The 11,828-nt window shown below is 36.3% G+C and overlaps 1 pseudogene; it reads left to right on the top strand.

The window, feature by feature from the left end:
* Positions 1-2,004: 2,004 nt before the first annotated feature.
* Positions 2,005-11,828, top strand: part of LOC130018196 (betaine--homocysteine S-methyltransferase 1-like) — a 74,241-nt pseudogene continuing 64,417 nt past the window's right edge.

Here is an 11,828-nt window from a genome sequence, read left to right as displayed (position 1 = left end):
TTTCTATATCGCAAACATTCCTGTCTGGCATGTTTCAAGCTACCAATTGTTTAATAGTCTCACTAATTCTTAATTAACAACAGATTTTCATGAACTAATAAGAACCAAGTTCAGCATAATATCATAGAAGCTCATTTCTAATCACAGAAATAAAAATAATTTTAATAATAAAACTCATAATTATCAGAGATTATATTAATTGATTTATTCAGTACTCTGATAAAGAATATTTTGGTTGCTTTCAAGCTTTGGAAATAATGAATCCAGTAGATATGTAGATTTCGATGTAAGTTAAAAAGTAGACTAAACTTCTCAGATCTATTAGCTAACTACCTAGAAAATGATTTTAAGATTTTATATTATATACTTAGGAGTATAAAAAATTGCCAAGCTGCATTCCAATTTGACACTGTCAGTTTGCATTTCTATCAGCAATGAAGCAGAATTCCTAGTGCCTTACATCTTTTCAAGCAATAGTCATTGTCATTATTTTCTTTATTTTGACATACACACAGCTGTGATGATATTTCTTTTACTTTTATTGTTATCATTTAAAATTCTATCAGTGCAAAATATCACAAACTTAAATTATATTTTTGGTTTTGACTCACTGTTTACCCAGCTAGCAGGCCTTTACCAGAAAAGTGTTTTTTCTGTTTTAAAGCCTTTGGGCCACACCCAGCAATGCACGTGATTTACTCCTAGCCCTGCACTCAGGAATTACTTCTGGTGGTGCCCGTGGGACCATATGCGGTGTGGAACATCAAACTCAGGTTGGCCAAGTGCAATAAAAGTGATCTACCCTCTGCACTTTCTCTCTGGCCCCAGAAAAACTCTTCTGTTTTCTCTAAATTTCCTACTGACTACAATATGTTTGGAATCATTGACAGGTACCTAGCTAGATAAAGTTTTGTTTGTTCCTCAATGACCACAAGAATTACTGGTACTTAGGGGTGATAGTAATAATAACCTTCACTTTAGAGCAGCCAATGTGGGTCACCAGGAGGATTTTCAAAAGTGCCAGGTAAATAAGAAATAGGAGACTTAACTGGGAGAGCTGGGGAAACAGGAATGAAACAAGGTTCCAAGGAGACCAAAATCAATAAAAGGTAGATGAAGACTGTTTTAGAAAATCCCCTTTTCTAATATAGGTTGTTTATATTTATAATACAAAGTCATAACCTAAAATCAGTGATCAAAATAAGTTATTAGAAATAATTTTCTTTGGTCATCAACATATCTGAGCACGCACATGAGGATATTTGGAGTGCTGTAAAATTATCCACTTTACCCCTTATTGTTTATAATAATTTGCGTAACTATTTATGTAATTATTTATTTATGATTACAATAGTGTTAACCTTTATATTTCTGATTTTCTTTATGACAAATGAAGCTGAGAAGTGCTTTTGTTTATCTGTAATAAGCATTTGTTTTTCTTGTTTTGTTTTGTTTGGGGGCCACATTCAGCAGTTCTCGGGGCTTTTTCCTGACTCTGGTCAGGAATCATTCCTGTTTGGTTTCAGTTCAGGGTACCATATGGAATGCCAGGTATGAACCCAGGTCTGCTTGGTGTAAAACAAACACTCTACCTGCTATGGCATCACTCTGGCCTCAACTTAACTTCACATTGTTATATTTTCTTTGAAATGTCATTTTAGAACATTTTCCAATTAAAAAAATGAGATGGAGTTTTAGCATGACTGTGGCCTCAGTGTCTCATAGATAAGCCTGACAGGGGCCAGAAAGTAATGCTGGGAGAGCCAGACATGCTGGCAGCCAAAGCTGTAGTCCCAGTGATCTGGAGCTGCATCTTCCTGGCATGCATGGACCCATGTGGCCTCCTTTTTTTGCTAGATCATATGAGCATGAAAAGAATTTACCAGTTTTCTGAGCCAGTGTGGGTACCTGCCACAGCTTGGATTATACAGGTGGTCTATTGCCACTAGTGGATGTGTGCTTCAGAAGAAGTCAAGGACCTGTCTCAGGAAGTGGAGATTCAGGATGGTCACAGGACAGAGAGAAGTTTCTGAGACCAGGGAAGCTGACTGCATACTTTCCAAACCACACCCTATCTCTGATGCTGCGCAGGCAGCCAGTAATAGGACACTCATCTCAGTCCTGCTTCCGCTCAGCTATGATTCAGGTAAGGTGGTGAGGATGATCATCATCCTCCTGCTCTTCGCTCGAGAAGCTAATGAGAGTGTCCCACTGGACTGTCACTGCAAGAATATCACCGCTTCAAAATTTTCCTGGTCACGCCATTGTCATGGCTTCTCTAATCTACAAACCGAGTCTTAGAGTGTGCTGGTGGAACACCAGATCCAGTGGTCCAGGGAGCTAAGGATATGTTTGTTTCTCTACTATGGGCCTCTGAGCCAGGCAAACGTATGGATTTTGATGAAGATGGGTTGTTGTTGCTTGGGATCTATGCTATAAATAGGCACATGAGATCTGAATCCAGTCCTCAAAAGCCAGAAGCTTGACCTGATAGGAGGTCTGCTTGCTATCCTGCCTGAATGAGCTTTCAAGATATAAAAATTTACAGGGCAGCAGCAATGGCAAAGCCTTTGGGATTTGCATTACACTCGGCTGACACAGCATCCCACATGGTCCTCTCAGTACCGCCAGGAGTAATTCTTAAATGCACAACCAGGAGTAATCCTTTAACATTGCCAAATGTGACACCAAAAGTCAAACGAAAAAGGAAAGAAATAGAATTATTTTGGGTTTTTCTCAGGCCTTGATTGGTTCTCTTGGCCAAGGCCCTCTTCACATAAGACAAGAGGAGAAATATTAGGGGCCTGGACTGAACATTTGAAAAAAGCTGTTTGCAGCCTCACATGCTGGGGTAAAAGGCAGCTCAGAGAGAGAAGGAGACACCACATAAAAGACGTTGGGAGGACCCATTCAGGTTGAAAGGTGCGTGCCTAAAAGAGACTATAGACCGAACAAGATGACCGCTCAATACCTCTATTGCAAACTATAACTCCTAAAAGGAGAGAGAATAAAAGGTAATGCCCTGCCACTGAGGTGGAGTGGAGTTGTGGGGGATGGAGTGGAGGTGGTGGAAAGGATGCTGGGAACATTGGTGGCGGAGAATGGGCACTGGTGGAGGGATGGGTAAATGATCATTGTATGACTGTAACGCAAACACAAAAGTTCATAAATTTGTAACTGTACCCCACAGTGATACACTAATAAAAAAATCTGTCCGATGTATTATTCTAGTTATGGATATAAATATATAAATATAGATATAAATATAGGCCATCAAACACATTGTCCTTTACAGATTAAAAGTTTTAAATTGAAGAAAACATAATATTTCTTTCTCCTGAATTGTGTTTTTGGTATATTTAGATTATATTTTCCAATTAAAATTTATAGACTACATAATTTAGCATTTACAAATTACTAATGAAATTGTAAAGTAAAGGCCATCCCGTTGATCATCGATTTGCTCGAGCGGGCCCAGTAACGTCTCCATTGGAGACCTCCAGGGCTGGAGCGATAGCACAGCAGTAGGGCATTTGCCTTGCACGCAGCCAACATGGCCGACCAGAGTTCGATTCCTCTGCCCCTCTCGGAGAGCCCAGCAAGCTACCGAGAGTATCTCGCCCGCAGGCAGAGCCTGGCAAGCTCCCCGTGACGTATTCGATATGCCAGACACAGTAACAACAAAGTCTCCAATGGAGACGTTACTGGGCCCGCTCGAGCAAATCGCCGAACAACGGGAGACCCTTTACCTTTACTTTTTTAATGAAATTGTGTGTCATCTGTTTAGACTATTTAAGGAGGTAGAAGCTATACATTAATTTTTAAGTGACATGTGCTGAAAAGATTGTCCTACTTTTATTGACTTTTTACTGGAACATTAAAAACAAGATGCAATATTGGCTATATATATGGTTTCTTTAGCAATCTTCTCTTAATTTATTTTTTAATTGAATTTCCATGAAATACACAGTTACAAAGTTGTTCATGATTTGGTTTCAATCATGCATGTTCTGACATCAGTCCTTTCTCCACTATTTAGTGGTCTTAACTGTTTCACTTATCTGTGGCTTTAATGTTTCATCTATGTTGCACTGGGATTTCTGTAGCTTTGAGTTTTGAAATCAATTAGTCTGAATTTCCACACTTTATTTCTTCTTCTCAGTGTGCAGGATTTTATTTCTTCATATTTTTATATAAATCTTTATTGGATTATTGATTCAGATTAAATTGAATAATTTGGATATAAGTGACATTTAAATAATGTAGACATTTCAACTTGATAAACATTAAATAATTCTATGTTTATTTAAATACTTATTTCTGCAGGCATAGAGAGCTCTCAAGGATTGACTAAAAACCCAAAGGACACTAAAGGTGAGAGTAGTCTTGTGTATGAACCAGATATTTAATGCTCAACCTGACCATACGGTGCTGTTTGGGATCGTGGTATTGGAGGACACCAAAGTCACATACAGTGTCCTGCTACTCTGTGGATTGGATTACCCAGATTTGTGTACCAACCTCTTGAAATATCTCCATTTTTAAATCTTTATTGATTTGTTTGATCAGTTATCTAATATACTATGAAAAGTATCTACTTACTCTTTATTAGAAATTTTGTCTGACTTTTCCATTTTCTGTTGAACTTAGATTTTTTTAAATTATAAATCTATTATTCAATTCTAATGTATAGAAATCTAATGACTTTTAATATCACTGTATCAATGTATCACTGTCATCCCGTTGTTCATCGATTTCCTCGAGCCGGCACCAGTAACATCTCCATTCGTCTTAGCCCTGAGATTTTAGCAAGTGCCACATTGGAGGCTCTTTCAAGGTGAGGGGAATGGGACCCATCATTGTTTTGGCATATTGAATATGCCACATGGAGCTAGCCATACTCTGCTGTGGGGGCAAGACACTCTCTGTAGCCTGCTGGGTTCTCAGAGAGTGAGAACTAGACAACACAATTCACGGCCTCTTGCTTCCAGAAGCTTAATTTTACAATTTCTGGATCTTGGCCATTGATAAGATTACAGGCGCTGGGGCATTTGGTGGGTATAACTGCCTAACTACTGGAAGATGGGGGATCTGGGTTGAAGAGGCCCAGTCCTGATCTGAGCAGCCTTGGAGATCTTAGCCCCGTGTCCCGCACACCTGGGTTCTTCTGCCACTTACTTCATGAGTGAGGCTCGTCCAAGCATGTGGAGAGTGGTCCTAAGCATGGCTGTGGCTAGTTTGCAGGGGCTCTTCTCAGGGTGGGGAGAGAAACTCACCCGCCGCCAAGGAGCCCCAGTGAGTATAGCCAGGAGTGGGGGCAGGAGATTCTGCCAATTTTTAATAATATTAATATTGTGTCCTTAAGGATAGCTATATTCTCTTATACTATCCAGGAGATTGTTTTTGGTTGGTTAGGGTCTCAGGGGTTTTAAATCCTCATATTCCTAAAGAGAGAAAATTAAGTTTTGAAAGATAAAAAACAAGTCATAAAGTTAAGTCGACTTAGGCTACCAAGGGGTCTCAGGGAGCCTCAGTGTCACTCCTTGCCTCCCTTGGCCAATCAACCCTTGTTCTGTGCCAAGATCTATGGATAAGGTGCTGCTAGATCCAGCCATCTTACGGCCATTGGAGTCATATTTGTTGATGTTATAGGGATTGGTGGTGTTTACCCAGTTACGTCCAATTGGTCATCTGGTTCCAAATATCTAAGATGAGATGGATACATAGTAGATATGTGCATTGTATTATCTCCTGGTCATATATTTTGCATATTTTTGGTTTGGGAACCATATCCAGATGTTCTTGGGGTGTATTCTTTGCTCTTATCTCAGGGGTCACTCCTGAAAGGGCTCAGGGAACCATATGGGGAGATGTGGATTGAACCTGGTCTGACTGATTGCAAGGCAAGCAACCTGTCTACTATACTATCTCTCCACTTACACCTCCCCATTCAGTATTGATATATATTGAAATTAATTGTCCCTTTACTCAACTGCACAACCTCTAAATTGGCAAATAAATGCCTCTTCTCTTACTGTATTTTTATTTTCCAAAGCTTTCTATAATTCTATGGTTCTTTTTATTACATGATAAAGTTTAATGTTCTAATATATTAATAGTCAGTATAACATAAACGTTGCATTTTGGTTATCTTTAATGCTCTTACCATAATAATTTTAAATGCAATATCTGATAAAACCATGTTTATTGTATATCAGTTTAATTCAAGTAGTAACTTCTCTCTAAAGAATGTTTATCTCTTGGCATGTTTGCTTGCCACACGTTTAGTGATAAAATTGAAGCTGACATAGCTTAGAGCAATAAGAAATATTTTAAGTAAGCTTTCAGTGAGAGAATTTACATAATCTTCTTAGTAGTGGGCCTTTGTTAGTATATACTGCAGCAACATTGGACTTTATATGCTGTATATACTATTATATACACCGTATATGTTGTATATACTGTATATACTAATATATACTGTAAAGATACCATAGGCATGAAATTGAGTGTCCTTATTTTTTCTCCTATGCTATTAGTTTTTCTTTGTACAAATGCTCAGAAATAAGCAAGGAATTACATTTAATTTAGCTGTAATTTATAATTATAATCCTATAAAAGTCTTTGGTATGAAACTAGGATATGGGGAAATACATTCTAAATTCTTATAACTTAGTCTGTTTGTTCTTGAGCTTTTTATTTGAAATCGAGTCATTTACAATTCTTTCTGAGCATCTTCCAGAGGTACATGTTTTGTTGTTGTTGTTCGTTTTTTTGTACTTTGGTCATGCTTAGTACTTACTCCTGGTTCTTCACTCAATGATTATTACTGGTGATACTCAGGGGACTGCATAAGGAGTAGAAGGTCTCGAAATTTGGTGCAAGGCAAAAGCCTTACCAACTATTTCTCAAGTCCAGGTTTTGGAGTTTCATCCCTTGCACTGCATTTCATTTCCCCACCTTGAATTCCATGCATATCTCCCTTCATTTTACACCTAATTTCTTCCTTCCTTCCTTCCTTCCTTCCTTCCTTCCTTCCTTCCTTCCTTCCTTCCTTCCTTCCTCCCTCCCTCCCTCCCTCCCTCCCTCCTTCCCTTCCCTTCCCTTCCCTTCCTTCCTTCCTTCCTTCCTTCCTTCCTTCCTTCCTTCCTTCCTTCCTTCCTTCCTTCCTTCCTTCCTTCCTTTCTTATTTTATATTTTACTGAGTCACTATGAGATGCAGTTACAAAGCTGTTCATGATAGGGTTTCCCCATAAAATTTTCCAAAACCTATCGCTCCACAAGTTACATTTCCCATGACCAATGACCTCAGTTTATCTTGTATTATTCCTCCACCCCAGCCTGCCTCTATGGCAGGCAGTTTTCTTCTCTCTCTCTCTCTCTCTCTCTCTCTCTCTCTCTCTCTCTCTCTCTCTCTCTCTCTCTCTCTCCCCCATATTCGTATTTCTTTTTCGAGGAAATTTCGGTTCACTTCTCCCCATTTTTGGAATGTATTGAAAGAGTTTTTCTTATAAAGTTCAACCAGTACCTTATATGTCTTGGATAATAATTCCTTATTATATGGGTATTGGATAAATATTTTCCCAACCTGTGGGCTGTCTTTGTAATGTGGTAATTGTTTCTTTTGAGGTGCAGAAGCTTCTTAGTTTAATATAGCCCCCTATTTCATCTTTGAAGATGCACTTAGGTCCAATGACATGAAGGGTTTTACTCACCTTTTTCTCCATGTATTTTATAGATTTGGGCATGACATTGAGGCCTTTGGTCTATTTTAACCTGACTTTCTTGCCTGGTGTTAGGAAGAAATCTGAATTCATTTTTTTTTTTTTGCATGTAGCTTCCCATTTTTCCCAGAATCAGTTGCTGAAGAGGCTTTCCTTGATCCACTTCATATTTTTTGTTTCTTTATCAAAGATGAGGTGATCATATATTCGAGCATCTGTGTCAGAATGTTCAGCTCTACTTCATTATTCTATGGGTCTGTCTTTATTCCAATACCATGCTTTTTAAATTACTACTGCTTTGTAGTACAGTTTGAAATTGGAAAAGGTGATGCCTCCCATTTTCCTTTACCAAATAGTTTCAGCTATTTGAACAGGAGAAGAAAAGTTGTTATTCCATATGAATTTCAGGAGTGTTTGATCTATTTCTTTGAAAAATGTCATGTGTATTTTTATAGGGACCTCATTGAATCTGTATAATGCTATTGAGAGTAATGCCATTTTGACAAAATTAATTCTCCCAATACATGAGCAGGGGATGTTTCAATTTTCTTGTGTCCTCTTTATTTCTTAAAGCAGTGTTTTATAGTTTTCTTTATATAGGTCTTTCTAACTCTATTCTATTTATTGAGAACACAGCTTATGTCTATGTTCTGAATCCCTGTCTCCTGCTATTGTTTTGACCATAGTGAAATTAGAAGACTGAATGAGCAAACTTATATTTTGATAATAAGAATGCGTGTGGTTTTCCAGACACTATTTCTTACCCTGGCCAAGATAAGAAATAATAATCACAGATCCTGCTGAAGTACCTGACATAAAATAATGTGCATGAAGACAATCATACCAGGAGTTTCTCACTCCTACACTATTCTTCATTTTATAAAATAACCATTTGTGTGTTCATGCTATACAACTGAATCTACTGCTTTCTGCTGCAGTAAAATATAGATAGATTTAGAGATGAAGAGATATAAAGACATATTAGATATATGATTTATTCTCATTAGTTGTATTTACCTTCAAGACTTAATCATAGTGATTTTTCTAACTGTATCAAATATCTGATATGTCTCAGAAAAGTCGTAAGTATTAAATTTATAATTTTTTCTCATTTTAAGAGCAATGATAATTTCCCAGATCTCTTGGTGTCATCTATAATACTACTAGCACTGAAGAGCAGTTTTTATTGAGGTGTCGAAGCAGGTCAAACGAACTAACAAACAAATAAAATCACACACCCAACTCTCATAACAATATACATATTAAACTCTGTTGTAAAGCAAACTTAATTAGATGTCTGGGGTAACTTTAGACCATGTTGTGCAGCAAAGATGTTATTGTAATTCTAACACATTTTAATCATCTTATAGGAATATTAGGATACATGCTTACCACAAAACAGAAAAGCATGAAGAATGGTTTGTAAAAATATCATAAGTATAAATTTTTCATTCAGAAAAACTATTTCAGTCTTTTAAGGACTGACAAATAGCAGTTAAACTACAACATGGTTGTCTAACTTGAACTACTACTAGGCTATAAATTATAACCGAGCTTTGGAGGAAAGATGTATCTAGAGCCTAAAGAAAATTTAAAGCTTAAAACAGCATCCAACATTTTGAGAGAAAGATGTACTTACTCAAATTATACAAGCATTGATATTCAGTGTTAGTTATCTGTTTTATGTATCTATTTGGTTTATACTATACTATATTTTCATGGAGAGAGTGTGCAAGTATATTACATGTGAGCAAGGTTTGTACTTATGAGGTTTATTATTTCAAAGAAATCAATAAAACTTATTGTGGGAAAGGGAAAAGGAATAAAAGAGAACACAAATCAGTTGTATTATACTGATATGAATATCTAAAGCTAAGGGGATAAATAAGTACAAATTCATATCCAGGAAAATGCAAATATATTAGCAATAGGGACTCCCTTAACTCATAGGCAGAATCTGATTGCTACCCATATGTCACAATAGGAAACATAACTAGCTATTCAAAAAGAATTTCAGAGTTTCACAATCTACCTTCTGCTGAAAATATACAGAATAAAATCCTTAAAGTATTAAAAAAAATTCACCAAAACTGTGTTATGGAGTTATACACATAACAAACCAAAAAAGAATTTACTATTTGATTCACATAATCATCACTGTCAAATTCTATGGAATACCAGGTATGACAAATTGCAAGAATAAACCTACAAATATTTTATTGTGTTCAGTAATGGAGTTCTGGTTTTCATAAGTTTTGTATAAGCTCTTCTTGGTTGTTCCGTCTTCTCACCACTTAAATGACATCAAAGGAAACTAGCTAAATTTCATTACCTTCTGATTGTGTGGGGATTTTAGCTACCAAAGCTAACATTTTATCATATAATAGGTTTATTTCTACCTAATTAATACATTTTCTGAAACTATAATCAATTATTTGATGAAAAAATTGTCCAGAAAATATTAGTTCTTTAATATAGGTATAGAATGATTATTGAAAAAGAGTACAACTTGCATGTCCTTGGAATCTTCCTTGTTGATTTTATATCTTAATTTTATTTAATTTTAAATTTTATTTTCCAAGTTTATTGATATGTACTAAATACAAAACTAGTGACACTTTCTTAGGAATATGGCTTAGTGAATTTGGCAAATTCAGTATTTTCAGGCAGAAAGATAAATGACAAAGTATTTAAATGATGACAACATTAGGATATGCAATATTTATCACAAATTTTAGGGACCAGAGTGCTTATACAGTGGGCATGGCACTTGCCTTGCATAGAGTTGAACCAGTCTGATTCCCATGATCCCATGTGGTTTCCGTACCATGTCAGAAGTGATCCCAAGGCCCAGAGCCAGGAGTATTCCTCGAGTAATGCTAGCTGTAGCCCAAAGAGCAAATGACAACATAAATCACAAATTTAAAAAAATTATGTGTATGTACTCCACCTCAGATATTGGCCCACATTTAACCTGATATATATATATATACATATATATATATATATATACACATGTATGAGTGTATGAGGTTATCTATATATATTAAATATATATATGTACTTTCATTCTTGTTTCCTATCTAAATCTGAAGATGCCATATTCCTATTTTTACACTTCTCTGTCTCTGTTTCTGTCTCTGTCTGTCTCTCCTAACCTTTCTTTTAGAAATTTCTTTAAATTAAACTTATTTCACTTATATATGTTATATTTTGAAGTAAATAATTTCCTTAAGATTTTGGCATTTACTAACTTGATTTCTGTCTTTATAATTTTGTCTTCTTCAAGACTGATACAAATGAAATCAGACATCATGCTTTCCTAATTTTTATGTGTCATTGGGGGGGGCATGGAAGGGGATGGACACACCCACTGGTGCTCAGGGTTTTCTCCTGTGCTCAGGGATTACTCCTGTTCATGCTCAGATGATCATATGTGGTGCCATGGATTAAATCTAGGTCAATAGCATGCAAGGAAAGCACCCTAGTCCAGACATACCAAAAGCAGTCAATACTCTACTTTTCCCAACCCACCATTTTCATTTTTGCTTTCTTCATGCACATGAAACTTTGAGATTTAATACATTTGGAGAAGGAAGGATTGTATCAGCTCTTTATGTTGAAAGTATTTCTCCTTAAACATATATGTTAATATCTTATTAATTAATTTTCCAATTTGGGGATATTAGTGGTATTTCCAAAGTTTGAAAAATATTGCTATATGCTTTCATATTTATACCTCTTGGGGTATACATAATTTAATTAATTATATAAATATTTATATGTTGATTTCTGACTAATATCAGAATCTGAGGCTGAATTACAATAAACTTCTAAATATTTTGCTAAGTGACTTGTTAAATTGAATTTGAAGTAGCAATATATGATCTATCCAATTGCTTCATTTCCTATCAGGCATTGTGTTGCCTGTGTTTTTAGTATCTTTTCTGATTCTCTGTCTCTATCTCTGTCTGTCTGTCTCTCTATTTCTCTCTCTATCTTTCTCTCCTTCTCCTTCTCACTCTAGCTTCCCATCCATTCATCCATCATGGTCCATTTACCATCTTTCTTTTAACTAAGCTAGTATCTAGTTCTAATTCACGG

This window comes from Sorex fumeus, unplaced genomic scaffold (genome assembly GCF_029834395.1).
Source record: "Sorex fumeus unplaced genomic scaffold, SorFum_2.1 ptg000008l, whole genome shotgun sequence".
Classification (NCBI taxonomy): domain Eukaryota; kingdom Metazoa; phylum Chordata; class Mammalia; order Eulipotyphla; family Soricidae; genus Sorex; species Sorex fumeus.
The sequence above is the reverse complement of the archived record's forward strand: the minus strand, read 5'-3'. Positions and strand labels throughout refer to the sequence as shown.